General features: G+C 40.2%; 1 protein-coding gene across 3 annotated transcripts in view; it reads right to left on the bottom strand.

The window, feature by feature from the left end:
• Positions 1–12,542, bottom strand: part of ano8b (anoctamin 8b) — a 55,699-nt gene that overhangs the window by 26,950 nt on the left and 16,207 nt on the right. Inside the window, exon 1 of one of the 3 annotated variants that reach the window (XM_077534956.1) lies at positions 1,327–1,451. The exons of the other annotated variants lie outside the window; for them this stretch is intronic. The gene's annotated coding sequence lies outside the window, so the exon portion shown is untranslated. Of the gene's footprint in view, positions 1–1,326; positions 1,452–12,542 lie in introns of those variants that run through there. 3 annotated transcript variants of the gene reach the window in all.

Here is a 12,542-nt window from a genome sequence, read left to right as displayed (position 1 = left end):
TTCATGGACATTTTATGGTAATTTACAAATTTTCCTCTTACTTTTTAAAAAACTTTTTCATCTACCTTTCGTCTGTCTTTTTCTGACAACTCAACAATTTAGACTCTGACAATGAATATTTATGTATTCATTTATTTATTTAAATCTAAATTGTTAATTTATTTAAGGAATACTTTATCCAAAAAATAAAAATAAATATATAAAAAAATATATACTAAATACTACAAATATTTTAGAGATCCACAGGGAGCCAAGGGAGAGGGACTAAAGCGCCACATGTGGCTACAGAACCCTAGGTTGCAGACCCCAGGTCTATAACATACACCATTATTGCATTATTTAATAATTAAGCATTACCACCACTATGTTTTCCACATACCCCAAACTCTCAAACAACCAGTTACGGTAATTTTATATTAGGGGTGTTAAAAAAAAAAAAATCGATTCGGCGATATATCGCGATACTACATCGCGCGATTCTCGAATCGATTCAATAATCGGCAGAATCGATTTTTTTTTTTTTTTTTTTTTTTTTTTTTTTTTTTTTTTTTTTTTTTTTTAGGATTCACACCTTGAGCATGGAAGAATGTTATATGAACGGCACATTAAGCCTTAATATTTTTATTTTAATGCTGTTCAAACATGAAACAGATTACAACCTCTATAAGACTGAAATTTCAGATAAATAAATAATACATTTTCATATAAATCTTACACTCTACAAGCTTACTGATTAGTATTTTCTAAATATGAATGGAAAAAAATCGCAACAATCGACTTATAAATTCGTATCGGGATTAATCGGTATCGAATCGTGACCATTCGTATCGGGATTAATCGGTATCGAATCGAATCGTGACCTGTGAATCGTGATACGAATCGAATCGTCAGGTACTAGGCAATTCACACCCCTATTTTATATGTTTAAACCCAGGAAGGAAACGAAACTTTCATTCAGCTGTATATATCAAGTTGTATGCACCATACAGGCTTCCCCAATCCTGGTCCCCATAGGCCGCAGTCCTGCAGGTTTGAGAAGTTTCCGTCCTCCAAACACACCTGATTCATATAATCAGCTCACCAGCAAGCTCAGCAGAAGCCTGATCATGATACTGCTGTTTAGAATCAGGCGTGTTGGAGGATAGAAACATCTAAAACCACAAACACAAACTTAACATTACTATTTTACATTTAAAAAAAAAAAAAAAAACTGCCCAAAGTATAATGCCATAAGAATTGGGGGAAAAAATACTCGAGTTGAAATTGGACATGGAGGCAAAAAAATAATAATTGCTACTAATTTAAAATAATTTCTTCTGTACTTACAAAAGACGTTGACAACCTTATCCGCTTGCCCGCTGCTCTTCCACTGTGAAGGTCGTTTTCAAACATTGCAACAGTGCGTTCAGAAGAAAGAGCTTGCTGGTATTTAACTTTGTAATCCTGACAAGTACTGAAATGTGACTGGCCACACTGTGCATTGGCTCAAATGCTGCAGACAGCATGGTGGCATGACAGCCATTCTAATGAGTCCTGTATTCATTGCTGTGGGCAACCCACAGTCCACTAGCAGCCCTCAGACCACTTTAAATGCTTTCAGAGTGCTTCAGTTTATCAGCACCGTCTGCAGCAATAGTTTTTCATGAGTAACCCATTAATAACCCACAATAACTATTGCCATTATCTAAAATATTTTGGTGAACTGTCAGTAATGGGTGTGAAGTGGGGAATCTTAGAAAATGTTGAAAGCTGTAAACTTTTCATAGAGGTAATGGGAATTAGTAGTAGCAGTATTAAGTAGGGATGTCCCGATATGATCACGTGATCGGAAATCGGAAACAATGACCGACCCGGTAACATAGTACAACATCAACCCACCTTTTTTTTTAAATCACTCTACTAATACGAAGTACAAAATAAACACCAATCATTGGTTAATAAACAGTAATCAGGGGGGAAACAAAGCTTTTGTAATACACTTTAATGCAAAATTAAAATGAATCCAATTAGTCGTTTAAGTGATTGAATAATCGATAGATTCATCTATTCTAAAAATATTCGTTTTAAAAATAGTGACAGCACTAGTTTGTTTGTGTTTACTGAAGAGTGGGAGGTGAATCGCAATTATACAGTTTTTCAAAAATTTTCAACTTTACCTAGCATCATCTTTTTTTCACACGTATTAAAATCAAACTTTGGAGTGCATCTGCCTTGAGTAGGGATGCACGATAATGCTATTTTCAACCGATACCGATAAACCAATAATTTAGAGTTGCCGCTGTCGATAACCAATACGTAAGCTGATAATTGTTTGCAAAATTAACTTGAATACAAATATATTTTCGAGTCCTACTATAAGTCTAACAAATACACTGAAACATTGTGTAAACTTTGCACAATGTTTCAATGTATGTAAAGCACCATGAAGCTTAATTTTATTGATATGAGCCACAACCACACATGGACCAACGTGGCATGTCTATAATTATTGCTGGATTTGTTTATTATCTGGTTAATCTGTATGAAATCAAATTGCCGATAATTATCGGCAGATTTCTCTATTATCTGTTTTATCTGTTTGATGTCAAATTGGTCGATAAGTGCCGATAATTATCGGTCACCGATATTATCGTGGATCCCTAGCCTTGAGACCATATAAGAAAAGTTCTGAAACAAAACACACTTCTTGCACTCATTTACAATGAAACAGGAATTGACAAGTGAACTCGTCAGACAAGCAAACAAAGCATTCCTAGGAATTTTATTACTGGGAACTGGTTCTAAAAACAAACCTGTTTTTTATTCCCAACCCTAGTGTGCTGGTACGTGTATGCATCCAGGAGCCTCAGATAGTAGAAAGTGGCAGATAATTAGGGTAAAGCCAACGATAAAACAGTATAAATATTAAAGTCATCCAATCTTGAAGTCCTTGTATGTTGTGTAAGGCTGTTTGACAAGTGTCTGCTCTCAATGTGTGATTGCAGCAATTTTGTTTCATCTACCACACCGGTAGAGTTTATGTATTGATATGGGTTAGTTTGGAAAAATACCAATATACTTAATGTTAACACTTTACATCAGGGGTTTTTACATCAAGTATTTCACAAGAGGTTCAAAAGGATAATCACTTCTGACACACTCTACACAACAGGGTAATCACCAAGGAAAATCTTTTAGACCCCGAGACACAAAAGATATTTTTATGCCTCCAACTTTGCAGTAACACTGTGGTATGTTTTTTTTCCCCCCTGTTCCAGCATGACTGTGCCCCAATGCACAATGCAATATCCACTAAAGGATGCTTAGATGAGGTTGGTTCGGAAGAATGTGACAACCTGAACGTATAAAGTCCTCCATATTTGTTCCCATATGTATGAACTCCTTTTTCGGTTTTTGCCTCTGTCATTACTGCCAGTAAAGCTTTTATTAAGCCACCTATGCTTTCATATCTACTTGCATTGAATTATATATTTCCTCTGCGAGCTCTTCCGCCGTTCTCCATTATGTGGTCACTCACAATGATTTGCAAATACAGCTCATCAGAATAAGGTGGGGTGGGGCATACCGATGAAGACATCTAAGTTAGCTTCAGTACATCAACCTTCGGTTATCGGTTGTACAACTTGCTTCATGGCTCTGTTGTGTTGAAACAGCTGCAAGAAAATAGCATCACATGACAATTGGAAATCTGAATGTACAGTATATAAAGATGGTCATGATGATGCAATCTCTATTTTAGGACCATACTTAGGACCATCAAGTGAAAAAAATGGTTTCCGGTGGGTCAATGTGCCTGGAATTCAGCCTACTTTTCATTTCAAGCTGCCTACTTTGGTTCTTTGATTTAGAGTCACATTAAACTCAAGAAAATACAGGAACAGTACAAACAGCTGTGCTGGAGAATCATGCTGGTCACGTTTTTTTCTTGCGTCATCACAACATTCTGTTTCTGCCAGTGTTGTTTCGGTGATAAACGTCTTTTGATCAGAATAGTGGAGAAGTTTGTCAGCAGAAAAAAAAACATTCTATAAAAAAAACAAAAGTCAATCCATTTTACAGCAACTCTTGAACAAGTGGATGAATGAACAAGTCTAGTGCAAAACACGGTCTAACTGTGCACACAGGTGGAGTTCTCTTCCTTTAGGTATTTTCACAGGCGCACACAGTTACGAATGGGCATTCGCACCGTTGTTGACAGCTCATCTTGTTCCCTTTAAATTCAGTGCAGGAGAGGTGCACGGTCAACAAGGATGGAGTCCATGCAGGAGATTGACGCGTGCAAGGTACGTTTGTAAGGAGCTGCAAGAAGATCTGCACTTGAAGATGTGATGGAAATCTGGCCAGGACAATCACAGCATACCTCATTGCTAGAGTAAAGTGGGTACTTTGAGACTGCCTTACACCCCGATCGCTCATTCGTGTCCACCCCATATCTGTACCATAGCCAGGGGAGTGATTTGAAAAATATATTAAAGATGTAATAATAATAAACCAGTCCGGGTTGTACTCTATCTCTGGCATAAGTCAGCTGGGATAGTCAGTTCACACGTGACTAATGAGCAACATAGAAAATGGATAACTCCAAACCAAAAGAACTACAATAGGACAGCCACAGTGCTCACACAACATTATACAGTAGGTGCCGTATCACTAAAGCCATCCCAATTGCATATTTATGTTTCATTCAGCTGGTTTATTACGGTGCCTTTCAAAATCACAAGCGATTTATCTGTGCTTTATACTGTATTACTAAGATGAGCTGAAAAGGGAAGAGGAGCTGTTTGTATTTATTAAGGTGCGAAAAAACATAACTGTGGTGAATCTATTGACCACTTCTTCAGGCTGAATGGAATATTCTCATGAGGAGATTACACATTATGAAAAAGCAAGTGGTGACGATGAAGACAGTAGAATGAATAGCCGCCTTTGTGCAGCAAACAGTGCTCATACTTGCATAGTGGGCAACTGCCAGACTTGCAGAGGAAGGGATTTCTAATGAACTCACAAGAACAAAGAATGTAGATTACACTTAGGAATAATGTCCTGTTAACTTCTGCGTCACTCCTTTCAAAGTCAGTTGCATTTTCTATTTCTGTATCTGTAGTGTCTAAATATTTTTGCCTAGATGGCGTTTTACAAATATACAGATAAATTAAGCCTTGCCAATTAATCTCATAACACTATGTTGTAAGGTGATTACGCTGAGCCTTTGACTGGACTGTCTTCCAAAAATGAGTAAAAGCACTTAAGTGTGAGCGCTAAAGGGAATGACGTTTCCATTCATTGCACATGCACAGTGAAACAATGACTTGTATTTCAAGTTCAAGCTTTTGGAATAAATTAAGTACAGTGTAGTACAGTACAGCTATTCGTGGGGGAAAGGGACCAATCTGGCCCGCGAATAGCAAAAAGCCGCTTATAATTGACACACTTAGAAATACTTTGGGGATTTTTTTTTTTTTAACCCAAATATAATGTAACCTGCATCTACATAAGAGAGAGTGAGGCCAGATGTGAGAGTGAGGCCATCAGAAATGATGCTGTGCTACATGATAACAACAAAATCAAATCAATCAGCAACTTCAGCACAATTTGATAGCTGACCTAACCAATCTGTGCGATGACGTGAGCCTCTGTAGATGGAAAAGGAGTGAGCTCAATAAGGAGAGGAGCCAATAATTATTGTGCATTAGCACATCATTCCTCCCATTTCCAGCCTCAATGGCAGGCAGATCAAGACACCACTGATGACTGAGCCAGCTTTGATTCCTCATGCCTTCAGAAAAGAAGCTTAAAGACGATCAATGCAGTTTTTCATCCTGACTCGTTTAGCTCAGTGGGTTTCAAGAAAAAAAAAAACTTGAAGAAAATCTGAATTATACAGTACTGACTGGAAGTAAAAAGACTAGAGACAAAGCATATTTAGACGAACAGAAGAGGCAAGGATAGTGGTGATGTACTGTTGTGAGTGACTGCAAAGCAAACTATGCAATTGATGTGAAGAGTTTAAATCATGTCATTATGTAAATGAACCCTCTGAAGATACAGTACATGCAAAGATGCTCATAATTTTAGGTGAGAACAATCACATTCCATGACCTTCAAACAAGCAAGATGAATTCATGCGCAAATACCGTATATGGTGGTTTAAGAAATGCACATGCAATTTATATTCATATCAATTTCTTCATACATTGACTACTTCCACTTTATTCAAATGTTGTGAGATGAATGTTAAAGACAAGCTCACCCAGTCTGAACCTCCTACCACAAAACAAACAAGTACCGGTACATATTTTTCAAACGTTTGAAATGGGGTGTACTTGCCGTCTTTTCTCCTCAAACAGACAAACACTGGGATAATATAATAAAAACAGAGTAATCACCTTTGTAAATGACGAGCTGTTATAAGAATGATGTTACTATTGATGATGGGCTCGAGGAGACTTCAGTCTACCGTATATTTATTTTGGTTGCGATTTGCAGTGATGTTAAACTGTTTTACTGCAATGCATCATATGATATCCAAAATAGGGCTGGGAAGAAAATGTCGGCTAAGTCGACCACAAAAATTGGTTGAAACAAAAAACATATATACATATGTCGCAAAACAATAATGAACCATTTTAAAACCATAATTGCAATGCCCGGAAGAAATGTTTGGCCCTTTATGTGGTCCTTTGTTGCTGATGGACATTTCGACCTACTGGTCTATGAAAAGCGATCATGGCGTAAGGCAAAGCGTAAAAACGCAAAATAAGTATTTCAATATTTCAGTCATATATCACACACACACAGACACGTTTCACGTGATGTATATAGTGCGAGAAGCGCATGCACACGGATATGACATCCCCTGCTTCATTTAACATTAAAACACGGAAGCGACCATCGAACATTAAACTCAACTCTTAAGTAGGCAATAAAGCCCAGCTAGACAGTTTATCAACGCCTTTGTCCTTGATAACTCATTGCTTGCTTTACACCTTCACAGCAGCAGATGAATGGGGTATGGCTGCTTGCATGCCGGAGGACACAAAAATACACTGGCTAATGTACGCTAATAGCTTGTATGACAAGCAGATGGATGTAAAATTCAGAAAGATAAGTACATCAGAGAATGGATGGATGGAAGGAAGGAAGTGCACCCTTGGGTTCTGCCGTTCACCAGTTTACGGCGGGTTATCCTGGTGGTATAAGTAACTATCTAAAGGTGCATTGTGGATAAAATGTTCATGACATGAGTCACGTGATGTCATGTCCGTTCCTAACGTGTAACAATCCACAGTGTGGCACCGTGCCACGGGGTGGTGCCTCTTTGTTTTTGTGTGCATGTGCAGCGCTTTTTCATTTTGGGGTGTTTTTTTTTTTTTTTTTTTTTTAATTTATTTTTTTCCTTGAAGAGCTCAGAATTGTTCATTCGGTAGTCTTACCGATTCAACGTCTTGTCATCATTGCTCTTTTTTTTTTTTTTTTTTTTTTTTTTTTTTGTGTGTATGTGTGCGTGCGTTTGCGTGCGTTTGCGTGCGTGCGTTTGCGTGCGTGCGTGCGTTTGCGTGTGTGCGTTTGCGTGCGTTTGCGTGCGTGCGTGTGCGTGCGTTTGCGTGCGTGCGTGTGCGTGCGTGCAAATACGTATAAATTTATACTCATTCATTCACCTAAAACCTTATAAATATCCCATTACCCTTCGCCTTAACCAGGTACTTCAGAATCTTGCCAGAGTCGTGAGATTTAAATGGTCAGGAGACCAGAGAAAAGGTCAGAAAAAAAAAGAAATAAAGAAAAAAGAAAGGTAAATCAAAGTGACATCCAGCACCGACCAAACACTTCCTGCCTTCCCCATGATTACAAAATCAAAGTCTTACGCCAACCCCGGAAGCCTCTAAATTCCAGCAAATTTAGCGAGATCTCAAGAGCCCAGAGGAAAAACTAAAGAGAGGAAGGAGGGAAGGATCGATAAGGCAGAGTGAGATCAATAGAAGCCAGTACATCCAATCCATCAAAGTGAAGTCCAGCACCAACAAGACCCCTCCTGCGTGGTTACAAAACCGGAGTCTTATGCCAACCCCAGAAACCTCATACTTCTAATAAATTAAGATCTCAAGTGACCAGAGGAAAAACTAAAGAGAGGAAGGAGGGAAGGATAGATAAAGCAAAGTGAGAACCACAGACACCAGCACCAACTGATTCAAGGGGCTGTGGGAGGGAGAGGGTACTTCTGTTGAGTTTCAGTAGATGCTGGTGCGACGGATCTGGCATGCATAAGGACCACCACCAAAGAAAGAAGCCGTCAACCGCGGTCCAGCAAAGCGAGCCCCCCCCCCCCCCCCCCCCTCCCCCCCGGAATCCCCAGGCCGCGGCAGCACCAAGGCCACCCCCAAGCCACCCGAGCGGACACCGGTCGGCGAGCCGACCCAGACACCCGGAACACCCCCGCCCCAGCCCCGGCCCACACCCCCGAGCCCAAGGCCGCAGAACGAGGCCCAGCGGGCCCCCACAGCGCCCCACCCCAAACCCCCGAACACACCCCGACCCCCAGCACCCAACCCACCACCCACCCATGCCTCCACCCCCCCCCCAAACAAGCCGCCCCCCCCCCGACGGCCGCCACCCCCCCCCCGCGAACCCGGCCCCCCGCGAGAACCCCCCACCCCCCCCCGGAAACCGGCACCGGGCAGCAGCGCAGAGAGGGAAGATGTGCCCACCCCACCTCCAGCCGCGCGAGATTTGCACAGCGGCGGGAGTTTTTGGGGTGTTTTTGATGCCCTGGAAGCGTATGACAATTGTGACGCGTGGTGGCTCACTGTTTTGTTGTTTCTTTTGAATAAAGTGAACCAGTTCTGTTGTTATTCTCCTGTTTTTGCTGTCCCAGGGCTCTACACTAACTTTTCCACTGGTAGCACTGGTACGAGTAACATTTTTAATTGGTCGCACAGCACAGGATTTGGTCGCACCATTTTTTTGTGCATGACTTTAGGCATACGCAACTCGATACAGTATATTTGCAAAATATTTTATTGGAACACGAGGTTTGCCTGCAACAGCAGTGGCTATCAAAACAAGGCATTAATTTCGTATAACTTAACTCATGTGAACATTATTTTGTTTAGCTCAGTAAAAGTCAGTACTTTTTTTTTTTTCTTACCTGCTCCTCGGCCGATGTTCCCTTGCCCTTTTCATCTGTATCATTTGAATTGTCTAAGCCAAGCTTGCTTTCCCCATTGTGTGCAGATCTGCCATAACATTTCACGAGTGGCAAGTCATGCCAACATTGAACCATAGTTACAATCTAATATGGTTCACCATGGATGAAATATTGCTAATCACGACCGGCTCACAACGCTATTTCTAAATGGAGAGCTCTGCCGCTGGCACTCTAATTCAAGTGAATGGGAACACACCACCAGCGAGCGCTGTGCACTCGTGATTTTTTTTAAACCACAAACATTACAAATCCATCCACAAGTACTTTTTAAATTGTAAATATAGTTCAGTGTTGTTGTAAAACTTTATTATATTTATTGTATTACCGTATTTTTATGACTATGCCTTTGCTTCTCTCACAAACAAGAAAATGGGCGTGTGCCACGGCGTTGCGCTCTGCGCTGCTGTCGGCCAATCAGGTGACAGGTAATGACACGGCTCCCCTCGTCTCCCGACGACCGGCACTACAGAACCAAAAGGGAAAGGGTTCTAAACAGCGGTTACAACGGAACCGCTCGGCCCCGAAAGAGTCCCATGGAGACATCCGGGGATAAAAAAAAAGGCTGCTTCGGTGTGGAACTGGTCCGGTAGAAAAGCGCCATATATGTTTGTATGCGGACCCGTCGCCATGGCCGGGCCTTGGGGGTCCGTGCCCGCCCTGTCAGTCAGCCGTGCCCGCCCTAGCAAGATGACTCACCAAGTATTCGTCCTATCAGTCACGTAAACTTGCGTCTTCTGTTTTAAGTAAAGCATGGCGTGCCAGCCAACCACATACCTCCTTTCAAGTTTGGCTGTGATTGACAACTAAGCAAGCCAATGACAATCAGGATCAGGAGGGATGGGGTGGGGCGGAGGGGAGACGCGCGCTCTGCAGACGTGCCTTAGCCAAATCTACTTCCGGGTAGATAGTGCGCATTTGCCGGCTGGCGCTGGGATAAAGACTGAGCAATGAGCAGTCGTGCCGCTTTAATGGAAGCCACCAAATGCCAAACCTTGATCTAGGATGACACAGTTGACATCAATGGGAATCCTGAGTCCACTGGTTACGTTTACAAGTGAGTGTCAAACTTTTATTTTAATTAGTCAAGCCACACAGCAAGGATGAATTGTAGCAATACACAGTATGCTGTTAACAGACCCAAGCAGTCACACATACACAACAACAACTAAGGAGCATAAAATTATTTATCACTAAAGCAGTTGCAGTACAATGTGAGTTGAATTCTTTTGTTTGTTCAAGTTGATGACTGTCACTAAGTTCTAATTAAAAAAACAGCACTTTACACATCCTTTTGGATTGATATTCTGCTTAGTTTTTCACTGAACCCATATGTTGTTTCTGTATATCATCGCTAGGGGTGTTAAAAAAAATCGATTCGGCAATATATCACGATACTACGTCGCGCAATTCTCGAATCGATTCAATAGGCGGCTGAATCGATTTTTAAACTTCCATCTTTAATGGAAAAATATTCAACAAAACGTCTCACTTCGGGTTAGGGTTCACACCTTAAGCATGGAAGAATGTTATATGAACGGAACATTAAGCCTTAATATTTTATTTTAATGCTGTTCAAACATGAAACAGATTACAACCTGTATAAGACTGAAGTTTCAGATAAATAAATAATACATTTTCATACAAATCTTACACTCTTCAAGTTTACTGATTAGTATTTTCTAAATTTGAATGAAAAAAATCGCAACAATCAACTTATAAATTCGTATCGGGATTAATCGGTATCGAATCGAATCGTGACCTGTGAATCGCGATACAAATCGAATCGTCAGGTACTAGGCAATTCACACCCCTATCATCGACATAACTCAACCTTATTTCTAAATCACTTTAAAACAGCCATTGCTGCATACAAAGTGCTGTGCATGGAATAGAAATTAGTCTTTTAGTAGACACAAGTGAAATAAAATAACTAGTGCTGTCAAACGATTAAAATTTTTAATCTGATTAATCACACTTTTTAATTTTGATTAATCACGATTAATCAGCTAAATTATTTGCTTAATATAAAATAAATACAAAATACCGTAATATTTTGACATTAACGCATTTTATTATCTGAATGTCATTTGCAAACATTGATTAAATGCATGTACGCAATTGCATGCATGCGTGTATTGTTCAAAACGTAACAGCATCATATCAATTGGGTGCAATTAAGCAATTATTAATTAAACGGAAATTACTTTTGTTTTATCTAAAGTCCCGTTGGGGTGTTTTTTAAAGCGAAATTTACCACCGAGCACACCAACTGGAGTCACCCCGCTCATTTTGGAACAACAGGCGTAGGAAATGCCGTGCATTGACCTAATCACGGACCTGCGCAGCCTTCAATGTAACCATCCGCGGTTACGTTCAAGGCTCAAGTGCGGTTAAAAAAAAAATACTGCGATTAATCTGCATTAATACGTGATTAATGCGACATTTTTCTGTGATTAATTAATCTATTAACGCTTTAACTTTGACAGCCCTAAAAATAACACAAAATGAAATTAATTTGAGTAAATATAAGTAGATAAGTATACACGCAAATAAAATACTTAAAAAAAAAATTCTTTATAAGTATATAAATAAAATAACACAAAATACAGAAGGCACCATAAAAAAAAGTAAAATGATGTGAAGTCTCATGCTGAGTCAAAGATCAAAGAATAGAGATGTCTGGCAAAAATGAAAGGAAATTTTGTCCATATCGTACAGCCCTAATCCAACACGCAAATGAAGGCAACTGCTAGCCAATTCCAGATAGAAGGGGCTGGGTCACAGAGTCATTCATTCGGACATAGTTGTTTACAGAAGTGAAGAGTGGATTTGTTTCAAATGAACTTGTGAGTTGAATAAATGCAAAATGAACTACACATTTTTTTTTCAGTTTGTCTTTGAGATTTCAGAATGAACAGCCGCTTTTAAGTGACAGAAAATATTTCTGAACACTTTTGCAGTTGTCACAATGCCGCTGTTCAACCTGATGAACATTAGTTTTAGGTTGATAAAGTGTGCCCCCCCCAAAAAAGGTAATGCCCCCCCTACAATTTCTTTCTGGTGACGGGTCTGTTTGTATGTAAATTGTAGTCTGTGCGGTGCGCGTGTACGCGTATGGTGATCAGGAAGTAGCCAGCCAATCACATTGCAGCAGGTCATGTTTCACTCAAATACTATTCGATTGAATAGTATTGTGCACGGTGGCGCGCTCTCGTTGCTGCGGGAGAGCCAGCGGAGGACAGGGCGACTTCCGAATGTATGTTTTAAACAGTGCGGAGGGAGCATTCATGCACTTGCGAGCGGTATTTTTTTTTCACCACCACGCACTTGAAAGTTG

Source organism: Festucalex cinctus, chromosome 10, assembly GCF_051991245.1.
Source record: "Festucalex cinctus isolate MCC-2025b chromosome 10, RoL_Fcin_1.0, whole genome shotgun sequence".
Lineage (NCBI taxonomy): Eukaryota > Metazoa > Chordata > Actinopteri > Syngnathiformes > Syngnathidae > Festucalex > Festucalex cinctus.
The sequence above is the reverse complement of the archived record's forward strand: the minus strand, read 5'-3'. Positions and strand labels throughout refer to the sequence as shown.